Below are 15,681 nucleotides of genomic sequence, written 5' to 3'. Positions count from 1 at the left end.
GTAAACGTAAAATAATGGTCACCCTATTGAACATGTTTTTCACAAGCCGCTCAGACGCAGACCATTCGATATTTACGTGACGGTGCATAAATCAAACACACAATAACCAAAAAAATATACAAGAACGGCTCACCCTTTCCTATGTTGGTTCCGTACATTTTTGCCTCAATAAATTAATGTATCTAGCTCTATGTAATGATTTAAAAAATTAATCAGATGATATCAGAATTAATAATTTAACAATAATTGTAAAAGACTAGTGTAACTTCTATATAAATAAATTTATTAATCTTAATTACCACCTAAATCTTTTCCTAAGTGCACTACTTTTCATTTAAATAACTAATATCACTTTTTAAACGAAAGAAAATAAGTTGATATAACATAATATGATTGTAATAAGAAAATTTTAACTTAAGACATTAATATACAAATTAACATCACAAAAAAAGTAAAGTACAGAATTTCTGTTCGACAAGAAAAACATTACATGGGACAAACACTTTGACAAGCTATTTAAGTGTCAGAACATACAAATAGTAACTTAAGGACATAAAAGACGCTAAGTCGTAATAATTTTGCAAAAAGTTACTACTAATATTTTCGGATTTTTCATAATAATATAAAGATGATAAAATAAATTAATATGTTATTTACTATTGAAGTGAAACTTCTTTAGAATAGTAGTTATTTGAAACTCGATGAAACGAAAAAGCGAGACGATGGAGACACAAATAGGTATATAGGATTCAGCTGGCGATAGAATGAGATAGAAATACATAACACTTTAAATTAAAATTAATAAAAAATATAGAGTTTTGGTACCAGGCGACCATAGTTGAAGAAGAGATTGTTTTATGTAAGACGCGATTCCTTTGAGATGAAAAAACTTCTCTGCAGATAGAGTAAAATAAAATATTAATATTGTCGATAAGCTACGCAACCCTAAAAGTGAAACAATAATAGAATCATCGCGTTTCGTCCGCTTTACTGCATATGGGCTTCGCGGTCCAACGCATGCGCATTTTAATTTTATTGCGCGCAAAGAATACAGATTTGCTGAGGGTCATAAATTTGATGTGTTTGCTGAAATTGTTTCCATTCAACTGGGTTTGAACAGCTTCTATTTTTAATTCTCTAATTATTTTCGAGATCAGGTAATTTAGTTGCTCATGATTTTCTTTACATAATCTAAATAGCTTAAATATCTTTATATTATTAGGTCTGTATTTTTCAGGTTTAATTAGGTTAACCATTACATTTTAATAAAATTGAGTAATTTGTTGAATACTTACTAACCAGCAGATATTTGATGTTATTATTACGTTTGAAATCTAATTGTTTACAACATATATAAATAAGTAACCACGATTTTGATGGAAATTCAATCAAATTTGTGTAAATAGTTTTCCAATAACTAAAAGTAGGTAAGTAGAAGTAGAGTAGTAGAAATATAAAACATTTTTTCACTTAGGTCAAAAGGACACTTAAAAATGTTAATTTTTTACCACCACTTTGGACAAGTTGAGCCTAAATGAGAAGAAGTGCCAAGAAACTCATTGCCACTCTTTTATATTACATTTTATTTCATTGTACATTATATTTTATAAAATGTATAGTGATGCACCAAATTTACTCAAAAGATTTGATTTGTGTGAGTTAAAAAAAAGAAAAAGAAGTGATTAATCTGGTACCACAAGCAACACCCGTTCATCATCATCATCCGTTTGATGGAATCAACCCGCCCTCGAAGCCACCACGATCCACTCCTCATGGCACGGCACTCCATTCAAGCGACAATGAAAAGCCATGCCCCAGGACCTCAACCAAAAAGAATGTAAAAAAAAATCAAATCAACCAGACGTCAATGACTGGTTGATTTCTTTTTGGTTTGTATTCCCAGAAAATTATATTTTCACTTCCCATGTCAGTTGATTATCATGATAAGTGTGATTTATTCAAATATTTACCTCACTGCATGCAAAATATCTTATTACAATGGTATCTTGCAGAAAAATAATCTTTTAAATTTTTTTTTTCATTTTATTACTTATAATATTTACACTGCGTATATATAGAATGGTACACAAAAATCATGAAAATATGATGAAATTTTCTACCTTGGTATCGAAATAACCAACACTATCGAATTTAAAAGTGAAACTTTTATTTCATCGTCTCAAACTTTTTCGTCAGTTGCATGTCGCGTGACGGTCGGGCGGCGCCTATAGTTCGCAGCAGCTGACCGTGTAGTGTATAGACTATTACTCATTTGTGCCAGTGATCCACGCTATTTTATTTGTTTTTGTCAGTGTTTAGTGTAAATGTTGTTATTTATTAAAGTGAAACTTTTATTTGCAAAAAACTGATCAACGAGGAAAAAGCAAACAATAATGTTTAATTAGTTAGTTTCACTTTTACCGTGGTTTCATGAAACCACACAATCCTTTTTATTTTTATTGTCAGTATTACCTAATCATCAGGCAGAATCCAAAGTGACACTTAAGTTCCGCTTAACGCAACTCAGCTGCAAATGTCAAAATAATTTGAACGGCACATCACTCGTCAATGTCTGTTCCGTTGTGACGTCATGACGCGACCATTGCGGCTCTTTTGATCCCATAGACTTAAATATTACAATAAACAGAGTCTACAAGCAGCCAGTAAAAGAAGTGGATCCGTAGATGAACAAAATACAGTAAAATTTAACTGCTTAGTTTTGTGATATAAAAGAATTTTTAATTTATGCAACCATAACTTTTAAACATTACATTAAACCAAGTTAAGAATTATTTTTAATCATCACCGAAAATAGTTTTGGATTTTATATTAGCTCACCTCCTACGCGTTTCGCCGTAAAACGTAAAATCTCCAAAGTAAGTTAATAGCTCATTGCGAAGAAATTTAGGGTTACAAAACATTAGTTACTATCAAATAATTCATCATAATTTTTTCGCCGGTCTATCTATGTTAAATAGGTCTTTGTTTGATTCCCTCATTAGCGCCCCACACGACACATAAAAGCGGTCAGTTGTCAGGCCGCTGTCAACGTGACGCTCTATGATAAATAGTGGCTGATTACCCCACAGTCACTCCTGACGATTTGTGACTGTTTTTGTGGACGCAGGACGTGTCGTGCAGAGCTTGATGTACGGTCAAATAGCAGGGATGGGGCTTAAGCTACAAAATGGCGATAGATTTTATAAATTATGTCGACACTCACCATAATAATCAATTTCGTCTGTTTTTAGCATTCTGCTAATTTATTATATTCATGGATTAATATTGTATAGCCGAGTGGTTAGCGATCCTACCTACTAAGCTAGAGGTCCCGGGATCGAATCCCGGTAGGTGTAAGCATTTATATGATGAATATGGATGTTTGTTTCCGAGTCATGGATGTTTAAATGTATTTATGTATGTTTATATGAATTTATGTATGTTTAAGTAAGTATATTGTATTAAATATATCGTTGTCTTGTAACCCATAACACAGGCTATTTATGCTTAACTTGGGGCACGATAATTTGTGTAAAAAGTGTGTCAATATTATTATGATTATTATTATTATTGTTATATCATTGAAGATTTACATACGCTAAAGGCTTCTAATTAAATTAATAAATAATATTATTTAATCTTTAATTGTGTAACACGCTAACTTATTCAAGAACGACGAGAGATGGCTTTCGGAAATATGTACAATCATTCTCTAAAGACTCTCTGGTTGTTGCTGTGGTGAGACAAAACTTTCATTTCCTTCTTATATAATCATCTCAAATAATTAATTGGAAGAATTTTAGCACTGACATTAAAGATGCATGTTTATTTAATTATATTTAACGTATTGATCAATGACGAAAATAACGGAGGAATGCTTTACAGTTGATGTACATGTTGTCTGATTTATTGGCTTTTATTGGATATTTGGTTACTTGGAAGATTAAGTTAAGATAATCTGACATATGAAGATAATCTTCGTCAAACGTCACGTCAAAGTCAATAATCTTATTTTTCATCTAGGAACTAAACGAGACTACATTTCTATCACCATAATATATCTATAGTATAGCTGTTAATATTTAATTCCGGTCCCTTTTAATTTGCCAAATCAACAGCTTTATTATTTTAGTAAACATATTCTTTATAAGGTGATGCGATTTAAACACTTAAAAGATTTTTTAAATTAGGAACTTGAGTACTTTGAGTAGGTATGACAGTTGACAAAAATAAAATCTACATAGGGTTTTGAATATAGTATTAAACTATATAATTAAATGACACTAAACACACCAAGCCCCGTTATAGATTTAATTTTTGAGACAAAGTGACGACCTGATGGTATTTAGTACTCCCTGACTGACTCCCTCAATGGAATGCCACTGAGAATGTTTGATTGAACCCTAAAATTCTAAACGGCATCACAATTATTATGCTCGTCACTTTAAGACAGAGAGACAGATTAGGTAGACATAACAATATATTGTAAGTGAAACTTATGCGTCTAAATAAATATTATTATATTTTTCAGCATTTATTAGCTGAAATAAGGTGATAATATAAAAGTCAAAAGCGGGAATCGAAACTATCTCCACGTGTGGTTTTTGTTCTATGTCAATTGTGCTACCCAGATCTCAGGCTATTAAGTAATACAAAACTAAAAGCGTACATTAAAACTGTAAGCTGCAAGAAATATTATAATAATATAATAACATCGATAGTAACTACTTCCCATCACTAGACAGAGTCATAAATTACTTGAGGAGTGATGTACTCATATGAAAACATTCCGCATCAGTCGCGCGGGCTTCACTACAGGTGCCACTGACAGATATCGAGTGACGACCTACACTTTGATCTCGATAGTTTTAGTTTTGGCTTAGTCATAAGATTATATATATAGATCTTCTGAGTTTGGTCTACAGCTCTAAGATAAATCAAATTATTCATTTCTTTATCTAGGTTAATGTTTGATGAACCCATTTAATCAGCTGTTTTTGGATTTGATTAATGAATCCGGGAGCTGTTGAGTTTTTTCCAGGTTGTGCCCAAAGAAGACTTTTTTTTACTAATGAATAAGGTTTGGGCGCCGGCTAGAGTTTCCGATGTATTAAATCAATCAATATAACTTTTTTGTTTGTGATCTTCCAGCCTGGAATGAAAGAAATCCAATTTTTCCTCGGGTAAAAAGTAACAAAAGCCCGTGGAAAATTTATACGTCATGCGTGTTGGTTAAGATTGAGCAAGAATGCAGATTTCACAATACTAGACAATGTAAGACTAAGACGATACTGTATATAATATTTATTACCTTAATTACCAGTGGGAGGCTCCTTTGCACAGGATACCGGCTAGGTTATGGGTACCACAACGGCACCTATTTCTGCCATGAAGCAGTTATATGTAAGCATTATTGTGTTTCGGTCTAAGGAGTGCCGAAGCTAGTGAAATTACTGGGAACAAATGAGACTAAACATCTTATGTCTCAAGGTGTCGAGCGCAAGTAGTGGTGCTCAGAATGTTTGGATTTTTCGAGAATCCTGAGCGGCACTACATTGTAATGGGCATATCATTACCATCAGCTGAACGTCCTGCTCGTCTCGTCCCTTTTTGTCATAAAAAGCCTCGCAAATAAAAGCTAATAAATTGATTCAGTCGTCAGCATCGAATCATCTCAATAATCAGGAGTATGCTCGGCTGCCGGGACTCGGGCGCCGGAGCCGCCTGTTTTTACTTCTCACTGTGTTTCGTCACTCGTCACGTACACACTTTAAAAGATTTTTTACCTTCACTGACCACAAATCACTTTTTAAACCGGACTCAGATCTGCTAACGATACTGAATAAAGCGGAATTCGATTCGATACTTTTACGAGTCCGTTGGTTGAGCGATTTGCGAGCTGAGGTATTTTCAGATCAACCTAGTTCTAGGCCTCCGCTGTCCATACATGTGTATGACAGGGGGCTGTATCATATGAGACTTATTATAAAAAAAACTTAAATTGAGTTAGAAAAACTAAAGTTTTGCTTAATCATCTTTATATATTATTAGAATTTCGTGTGACGTTGAGTTTCCGCAATGAACTCCTAAAATACTGAACCGATTTAAATCAAATTTTGCACACTGTATGCAGTTTCTTCCAACTTGTGAGAGAGTATAGTTTTTATTTCGATTAGTGACCTATATTATTTATATTTTCAACTTTTATTTCCGAATGAATAATTCTATGAGATAAATTTTTAACGCGCATTTTGACAGTTGTGCTGTGACATGATTATATTGAACTATCGATATCGACAAAAAAATTAAGATTTAAAAAAGCATGCATTGCATATGTCAGATAGTTAATATTATAAATATTCCAATTGATCCAATTGACAGACGCTGTTCTGTCAATAGAAAAAAAAGATGTAAGAATTCGGGGATAATGTAGTCCAAAGCCATCGGAAATGTGTAATCAAAGTTAAGATATAAAATGAAACAAAAACGTATTTCGAATGATTTTATGATATCTAGTTATAAAGTGATAAGGATTAATATCGTATTTGTAGTATGTTTATTTGTAACAGCTCTCTCATAATCGCTTTACGATTGCCAATTTTTCAAAGTAATTAAATGGATATACTATATTATTTTTAAGAGATAGACATATGCTACTGTTAACTTTTCTGTAGACCTATATAAGATACAAAGTTCCATCATACATTATTTTGTTACATCTGATAGGGTTTAGACTGTTTTCATTGAAAGGTCCCAAAAGGCTTATTTTTTCCGACTTTTCCAACGAATATATATATATATATATATGTACTTAAACCTTTCTCAAGAACTACGCTATCCATTGGTGAGAACAGCATGAAAATCGGTGCAGCAGTTTTTGAGTTTACCGAGAACAGACTGAGTCGGCGGAGGAGTTTGTTTATGTAATATGCAACATCAAACGTGCTAAACAAATATCTTTTTTAATAGATCGTCATCTTGAATCAAATGAAAGTTTACCACTACCTACGAAGACTGTAAACCGACACGAGTAATTGTTTTTTTTTCGACTCCAATTATTCCTCTAATGATTTACGCAACCGTTTCAAAAGTTAATAGAAAAGAATGATTTAATAGACATTTACAGCTGTTACCATGACTGAGATTGATTGCGGGATGCTAAATCGAGAGTCGTAAAATCAGGTGTCTGCACTACGATCGTAAATTTAAATGAGCTTTAAATAACAATAAATAACGAAATAAACGCCAAATTAGAATCGAAAATTGCAATCAAACTTAAATGGCACGGCCATAAAATATATTGCTACAATCATTTTTAATGTTTTATTGAAATTCTGATCGGGTATAATAGATATGCTTATAAAAAAAATTTATTAAACAAAAACAGACGATGTTGCAAGGTTCTTATTGAAAGCACGCGAAAATAATATTTATGATCGTTATGTTATAGAAAATAACAATTTGACTCTTGAATTTTTTTCGCGTAAGTACACTTTAAAACCGACTTCAAAAAAGGAGGAGGTTGTCAGTTCGTCGTTATTTTTTTATATTTGTTAACTCAGAACTTTCAACTGAGATATGCATAAAATTTTTGCACCGCATTTTAATGGGCAAGTATCAATTACCATCAGCTGAACGTCCTGCTCGTCTCATCCCTTGTTTTCATAAAAAAATCAACCATTCATTTGTGTGACTATTTCGCAGTTTATTTTATGATTTTATAATATTTCATCGATTATCCAACGATGGAACAAAATGGAAATGGATACGATATTATATTCGATTCTAAACGTCACCAGTCAAATAACTAACTGTAAATTACTAACAAGCTCGTCAACACAAAATTTATTTAAAAGAACATAAAACAAAACAAATTTACGCTTTTGTCAGATAACTCATGTTGAATGACAATTAAAGATTGGCTTCACAAGTTGTGGCGTAACTGTAATTAAGTTATCTCTCGAGAATAGGTGGCTTAACCTTAATTACGAAAGATCGTTTATGTTTTAATCGAAAATTAACTTTAATGCTATGTCTCTGGGGCTAATATTCAAGAACGCCTTAAAATTTTATTGTGATTGACATTAAATTTCGACATGCGAATATAAATTGAGATGAAAAATGGAGAGTTTTATTCTTAAAGTTTTTAAAAGACGTAAGAGAAATAGTATAGCACAACCCCCCAGCTAGATAAAAACGAGGTAATGACGACCAAGTAGTGGCGGTAAACTACCAAACCACAAAAGTACTTCACCAGTGGGAGGCTCCTTTACACAGGATGCCTGCTGGATAATGGATACCACAACGGGGCCTATTTGTGCCATGAAGCAGTAATGTGGAAGCATTACTGTATTTCGGTCTAAAGGGCGCCGTAGCTAGTGAAATTACTGGGCAAATGATACTTAACATCTTATGTTTCAAGGTGACAAGCGTAGTTGAAGTGTCAGTCAGAATTTTTGGGTATCAATTACCATCAGCTCAACATCCTTCTCGTCTCGTCCCTTAATGTCATAAAAAACACACACAGTCCTGATGCGCAACTTCTGGACTTAAGTGTCGCCAGAACATTGTAGTACAATGCAACGGGAAACCACTTGAAGTACGTCAGCTCACTGCAAAATATATAATAAGATATCGTTAGCAGTGGCTATCACAATAGATTACATTGGTCGCAGTGAAACAGGGCTGCACTGAACTGTACTAAAGCCACTTTACAAGCCATAACCATAACAGGAAACCGCTTCATTTATATTTCCCAAGAGAAGAAAGAACAAAAAATCATGACAGCCACGTCCACTTTGTCATGAGCGTATTGACTGTTAAGTAGACTAACTTCAAAAAAAAAGGTTATCATAACTCAACTCTCTAGCATTAAATACGAATTAATATTATTTCGGGGAAGTGTATCAAGATCACTGGCAGCATTTCGCCTTGAATACCCAGGTTGAAGACCACTCGGCTAAGTCAAGTTAGTAAGTCGTTTGTGGGGCGATGTTATATGCTTTTACAAAAAGATCCCAGAAAATGTTCAAAATAAAAGTATTACGTTATTCGAAAGAATTGTTAAAAAACGTTTGTGTGGTAAAGGTTACTATAACATTGATAACTTTCCTAATGATACCACAGATTGGGAAAGGAGCGACCGCCATCAGGCTATTAAATAATAAGTTTAATTGTACAATATTACTTTGTAAACATATTTTTTTAGCCCGCTGAGTTTGTTGCGCCCATTCTTCTCAGGTATGAAGCATTCGTTTTGGAATTGGTGGTAGTTTTTGACTTTCAATAAGTGATGTCGCATCCTATTTTGAATAAAAATATTTAAATTTGAATTTGATCCGTTGACCGAAATAGCTGCCAGTGCTTGGGTTTCCAGTAGCCTTGAGGCGTACAGAGTGCTTTGTACGGCACAAGATTTAAGACTCACTGAGACCGACTTAATTGCGAAGCTAGCTGTCTTTGGCAGTCCAAGCAGCAGCCCCAGCACCATTTGAAGTAACTTGGACATGAGAAGTAGCCAGAGTGTTGACGCAAGTCGCGTCTCGCGTAAGCGCCCTTCCCCATGCCCAAACCAATATATATCTATATATATATAAAAATGAATTGCTGTTCGTTAGTCTCGCTAAAACTCGAGAACGGCTGGACCGATTTGGCTAATTTTGGTCTTGAATTATTAGTGGAAGTCCAGGGAAGGTTTAAAAGGTGAAGTGTTCGGAATTAAATAAAAACAACAATTTTGTTTTCCTTTGATGTGTCCCCCGTCGTCCGATATTTGTTTTGTATGGGCATATTTTCTATGAGAGAATTTATTGACGAATGGTTTGACAGAACTGCTGCAAAACAATTTCATTACAACAACAGGGAGCATATTTTACGAAATAATTCTTGATATTATGATATAATATTGACAAATTCATAAAAAAACATTATTTTATTTATTACTAGCTGATACCCCCCGACGTCGTTCGCGTACGTATTTTTACACCTTGGGTTACATTACTGGACTTTTAGTAGAGGTTCCTAATTTTTTTGAAAGTTTTATATAGCCTATGACACTCGGGGATAATGTCGCTTCCCAACAGTGAAAAAATTATTCAAATCGGTTCAGTAGTTGCGGAGCCTATTCAATGCAAACAAACAAACAATCAAATCTTTTCTCTTTATAATATTAGTATAGATAAACAGAACAACGTCTGTCGGGTCAACTAGTAGAAAATATATGTGTGTAAAATTGACATAGAAAACTTCTATTTAAATATATTACTGATATTCAAAGAGTCCGTATGGAAAGTGAACAATTAAATCACCCCTTTGGTGTTGGAAGGCTTCGTTGCTGGTTGCAGTGTGAAAGATAGATAGAAAACAATGATATTTAGTACGATAAATGCTATAGAAATAATTTCTATCCACCATTTGCATATGCTGTTATTATGTTACTATGTATACTGTATGTAGAGTGACCACATGCCCACTAATTAAATATACTCATAAAACTTTATTGTTTGACCAATAAAAACCTATGTAGTTTTATTATTTTACTACTTTTAGCGAGAATAGCAATAGTTGTTAATTGACTGTATAACTAACGAGAACTGATGATAAAAATACCATGAATTTTACGTCATTTATGATACTCTTATAGGCAATTGTGAGAGTAAGTAAAGATTACCACAACAGCTGGCTTTTGTGCCGGTTATTGTTACGTAAATCATTGCAGATATTTACAACATTAAATCACCACTTAAGCACAATAAAGTTTTGAGTAATGTCATAGACTGAATGTCAAAGTTAAACACATGAGGCGTGAAGAGCGAAAGTAAATATCACATACCTTTTTTAATTGTGCGTTATGCTACTTACAGCATCATGGCTTTTACAGTTACTTATTAATGTTTATAATATTTGTGTTAAAAATTGTATGCTTATATTGTGATTAAAATTCTAGATAGATATCGTAATCTATCGTTAGAATTAGATCTCGGAGGACATTAACTCGGAAACCTATCTGACATATAGTCAGGTATTTCGACTAATATACTTGTCTCTTTAAACAAAAAACGTACATGTAATTAAATATTATAAATTATATATATTATCTACTCAACAAACGAGGTCTCGAAAGTAAATATAAAAAGAATATTACTCCATTTCACAGTGAAATATAGCTGCAATTAACTGTTATTTTATATAAAAATGGCAACATTAATTAAAGAGTATGATAATTGAGTGGTACGAGTATATTGAGGTGGATTGTATTAATGTATTTACTCTGTATTGACCAATTACAGTATGGTGTTACTATTAGCGATCTATTCCTTGCACAAGCGGTTTATTCCTTGGTTGTTTGTAGTGACTGCCTCATATTCTCTGCAAAAATTTTTTTAGCAAGGGTGCTTCGAGCAATCTATACTTAAAAGTATACAGCTTACTTAAAGTATAAATCTTTCAATTAAGTATTTTTATAAATATTGATAGCTTAAATAAATCTTATGTAAATCAATACACACATATATTTAACTATGTAAGTCCAATAATGCGTTTGTGTTAAAAGACAAATAATTAAAATACAATATGATGAAAGTAGTCATAAAAATGACCAAGTTTTGATATAAACATTATCAATAAGATTTATAGGACAGTAATGTAAAAGTTTCAAATAACAATAACACCAATCAGATAGAATGATGCACTGCAGTTAGCATCGCCATATCGCTTTAAGTTTTGATTGTTATTGTATAATACGCATTAATTTTATAGATTTGACATCATGAGCGGTCACCATGACACTTTGGAGCAATTTCGCGGGTAACTGAATGTATATCTACAAAGATGCAATACCTATATTGTGAGATAGCGTTCAGACACAGTTATAGCGTACAAATAACTATCAAGGAGGAAACCAAGACGTGTCAGCATGACCGTTCATAATTGTTTATTCATCTTTAATATATTAATAATAATTATATTCAATATTATTAAAACAAGAGAGTAATTCCTAATTTTTTATACGAAGCTGTTAATTATATTTCAGCTGTCGCTGGCAATAGCACCACACCTCAAATTGTAGTATTGTTTGTATGTTTTAATGTTGTCAATTAATAATTTAAAAGATATCAATATTTTAAGAAACAACAAGTTTCCGGCTGTTTAAATTTTTTTGTAATTGACATTTCCGTTTTGGGATGTCAAGCCTTATACGGCAGACAAGGTTACTTAAATTTAACAAGATTTAAATGTAGTTTGTTTTATATATTATTTTAATTCATTTATAAATAATTGCTACATTAAGGTTGTGAAAGTGCTGTGCAGGCAAATAAATTCTTCTACATTGCACAAATTTGAAAAACAAAATTTAATGTACGATGCGGGACTCGAACCCACGACCTCTGGCGTTATAAATTTATAACAAAAACTGGAGAATTTAAATAAAAAAAAATCTAATAATACACATCAATAAAAACAGCAATCATATAGACACAAGAGATATTTATTTAAAAAAGCCGATGATATAATATTTCTTATATTAGGTACAACATACGAAAATTGCTGATTTTCTAATTTGAATTAGGAAAGTTTTTTAATGAGTAGGTGTTAAGTAATTACTGCCGCCCACAGTCTCTTGCAACACCAGAGGAATCAAAGGATCGTTGCTGGGCATTAATGACGTTGTACGATGGTATGTAGTGTACTATTTTTTAGGAGGTACCCATGTCGTATCATCCCGGATCCACCCGCACAAGGAAGCTCATTCCACAGCTTTGTAAATGGAAGAAATTTCCTTGAAAACCACACTGTGGAGGACCACCACAAATCCAGATAGTGGGGATGATATCCTAGTTTGTGGCGTGTCGTGCTAAGTTGTAATTCGGCGGCAGGAAAGAACGTATTAAATATGTTACAACTTTCGATCATTCTATCATTTTTAAATTGAAATAATCAATAGAATAAATAGTAAATAAAATTATTTAAATTAAAATTGTATTAAATTGCACGATGTAGTAACTTATCATTAATAAATTGTTAGTTAGGGAGATAATAATAAATCACATTAATACTTGTACTAAACTTAATCCTCGATATATTTGGCAAATATCATGGCCGTATGCTTAAAGATAAGCTTAAAATAAATCATTATTCTGACATCATAATAATATGCTTAATTCTTCATCATTATTATGACATCCCATCATTAATCAAAATTAGAATTTTATAAAGGAAATATCAATTTTAACGATAAGTCAAATCACGCTGTAAATTACTCCGTAAATGAACCGTTTGATGTCACCGCCTCACTCATTGCACCAGATTTACGATGCAGGTTTTATGGTCGACGGGAGCTCCTTTGATGTTATTTTACATGTAAATTTTAGGTAAATGTATTATATTTCAAAGATGCCCAAAGATGTAAAAGTACTTCCTCTAGTTTGGGTTTAAGGAAGGCAAGTGATTACCTCCCAAGAGTGAGGTATTGTAAAATAAATATTTTTTTAAATAAGATAAGGGACGAGACGAGCAGGACGTTCAGCTGATTGTAATTGATACGCCATGCCCATCACAATGCAGTGCCACTCAGGATTCTTGAAAAACCTAAAAATTCTAAGTGGTACTACAACTGCGCTCGTCACCGTGAGACATAAGATTATAAGTCTCATTTGCCCAGTAATTTCACTGACTACGGCGTCCTCCAGACCGAAACTCAGTAATGCTTACACATTACTGCTTCACGGCAGAAACATGTAATATTGAAAATAGACTGAAGTCATTGTAGATTTATAATAAAGCCAACTATTTAGCTAAAATATAAAATATTTTTTTAAATTTTTAGGGAATGGTGCAAGCATATTTATTTATCTTCATTGACGTACAATTAACAACTAGAATCACAATCACGTTCAATAATTGTTTCAAGGAAAACTATGCCTTTTTAACTTCCCGCTAAGAACCATTAATGTACAATATTACATAATATTTTATCGAATTATAGCCATTTGTCATGACTTGACAATTATTGTAAGTTCTCAAACCCGAACTAGCCTCGTCACGGTCATAGGGAGATAATCCTATTAGGTAATAATATTGACGGACCATACGTTGTAATGCCCGGGGATTTTATCTATTAGCAGTGCACGGACCCTTATAGTAATAAACACTTGAATGGTATCAGGGCTTTGTCAGTTGATAAAAAACCAGATGTCACATTTAAAGCAATCATGATTTTGCTCTGTACCCAACAGAGCATGAATAGGATTAAAGATATTATTGTATATATAACTATAATTAACATAGATGCTTATTAACTATTAATATATTATGTAGTAATTTCTGTTTTGATGCCGATATTTCAATCAAATTGCATGAAAAGTCGCGGCGGAACTGCGGAGGCGGCGACAAACTCTTGACACATTGACACTTGACATTAATAGTACATCAATCTTATAACTTATTCTAGTAGGCTTCATAAGATACATAATAGCTTTAAGGGTAAATGTATTCACTTTTGTAATAAAGTCCCAGCCACTGTTCAGGCATAATCTATAAATAAATTTAAATGTTTTATAGAAAAATGGCTCTGTCGTAAATCCTATTACTCCACAGCTGAATATCTAAGTGATCGGACAGCCTCTGACTAGATTATGATTATTTTATACCGATAGAAATGACTGTACAATATTGTACCTATATTTTTATTGAAAAGCGCGCAAAAAAAGAATGCTGGGAGAGTTTCTTGCTCCGCTTCTTCTCTCTCAGAGTTTTATCTGTCCACGTAGCGCCAAATTAGTTTTGGTCTTTGATTCTCAAACTACTGACAACGTCAATACTTTCGGATCTTTTTGTTGTATATACAATTGTACTGCATAGAGAAACCACGTGATTCAATGTTTGAGCTAGTCTAAAACGATCCTCCCAATTAAAATTGTAAAGATTTAATTTTGATAGCTTCTCTTATAAACAGTGGGATGTATTGGAGTTCAGCAGAAATCACTCGTGTGTTATGCAGATCAAGTGGTTGGTACCGGCTTTAAAGCAAGTGTTCGGCTAATTCGAGTTTTTTAGGCTCGTTAATTTTGACTGCGCTGATGTGTTCCTTAACGCTCTTAGAAATAGCTCTTTTTATTTGTCTGATATAGGAGCAGTTAATTTAATTGTGATTTCACAAATTTTCCTATTACTGTTTCAGGCTTACAGAAAAATAATTTATCAATGCCACTAAAACGTGTCCACTATTAGATGCCATAAATGGTACTGTATTGGCCAAAAACTCTGAAAGAACCCTAATTATACTAAGAAAAAACAAATCCTAGGCTATGAACATAAGAAAGAGGCATGGGCTAATTGTCTTATCACTCTTTCAAAAGGTTTATTACTTGTACCTAAGATAAAACTTGCAATTCTACTTTTATCGTCATCGCAATATCACTTTTCTTTGCTATTATTTTGTAATCAGGTTCTATAGAAGACGATAAACACTTACATTCCAAACCAGTTTCATTGTTACCGGGTATCTTCAGTTGCTTGAATGATTCATAAATCGTCCATAGGCAATATTTTTAATTTCTAGCAACTTAATCATCATTTTTGAACCAAAGGTTATTTTTAAGACTTGGATTGAAGTGAACCTTCACCTAATCAGATAATAATAATTAAGATCTTAATTTAAGTTGAAGTATTTTATTATATGAC

The sequence above is a fragment of the Leptidea sinapis genome, chromosome 37, assembly GCF_905404315.1.
Source record: "Leptidea sinapis chromosome 37, ilLepSina1.1, whole genome shotgun sequence".
Taxonomy (NCBI): domain Eukaryota; kingdom Metazoa; phylum Arthropoda; class Insecta; order Lepidoptera; family Pieridae; genus Leptidea; species Leptidea sinapis.
This window is presented reverse-complemented; position numbering follows the sequence as displayed.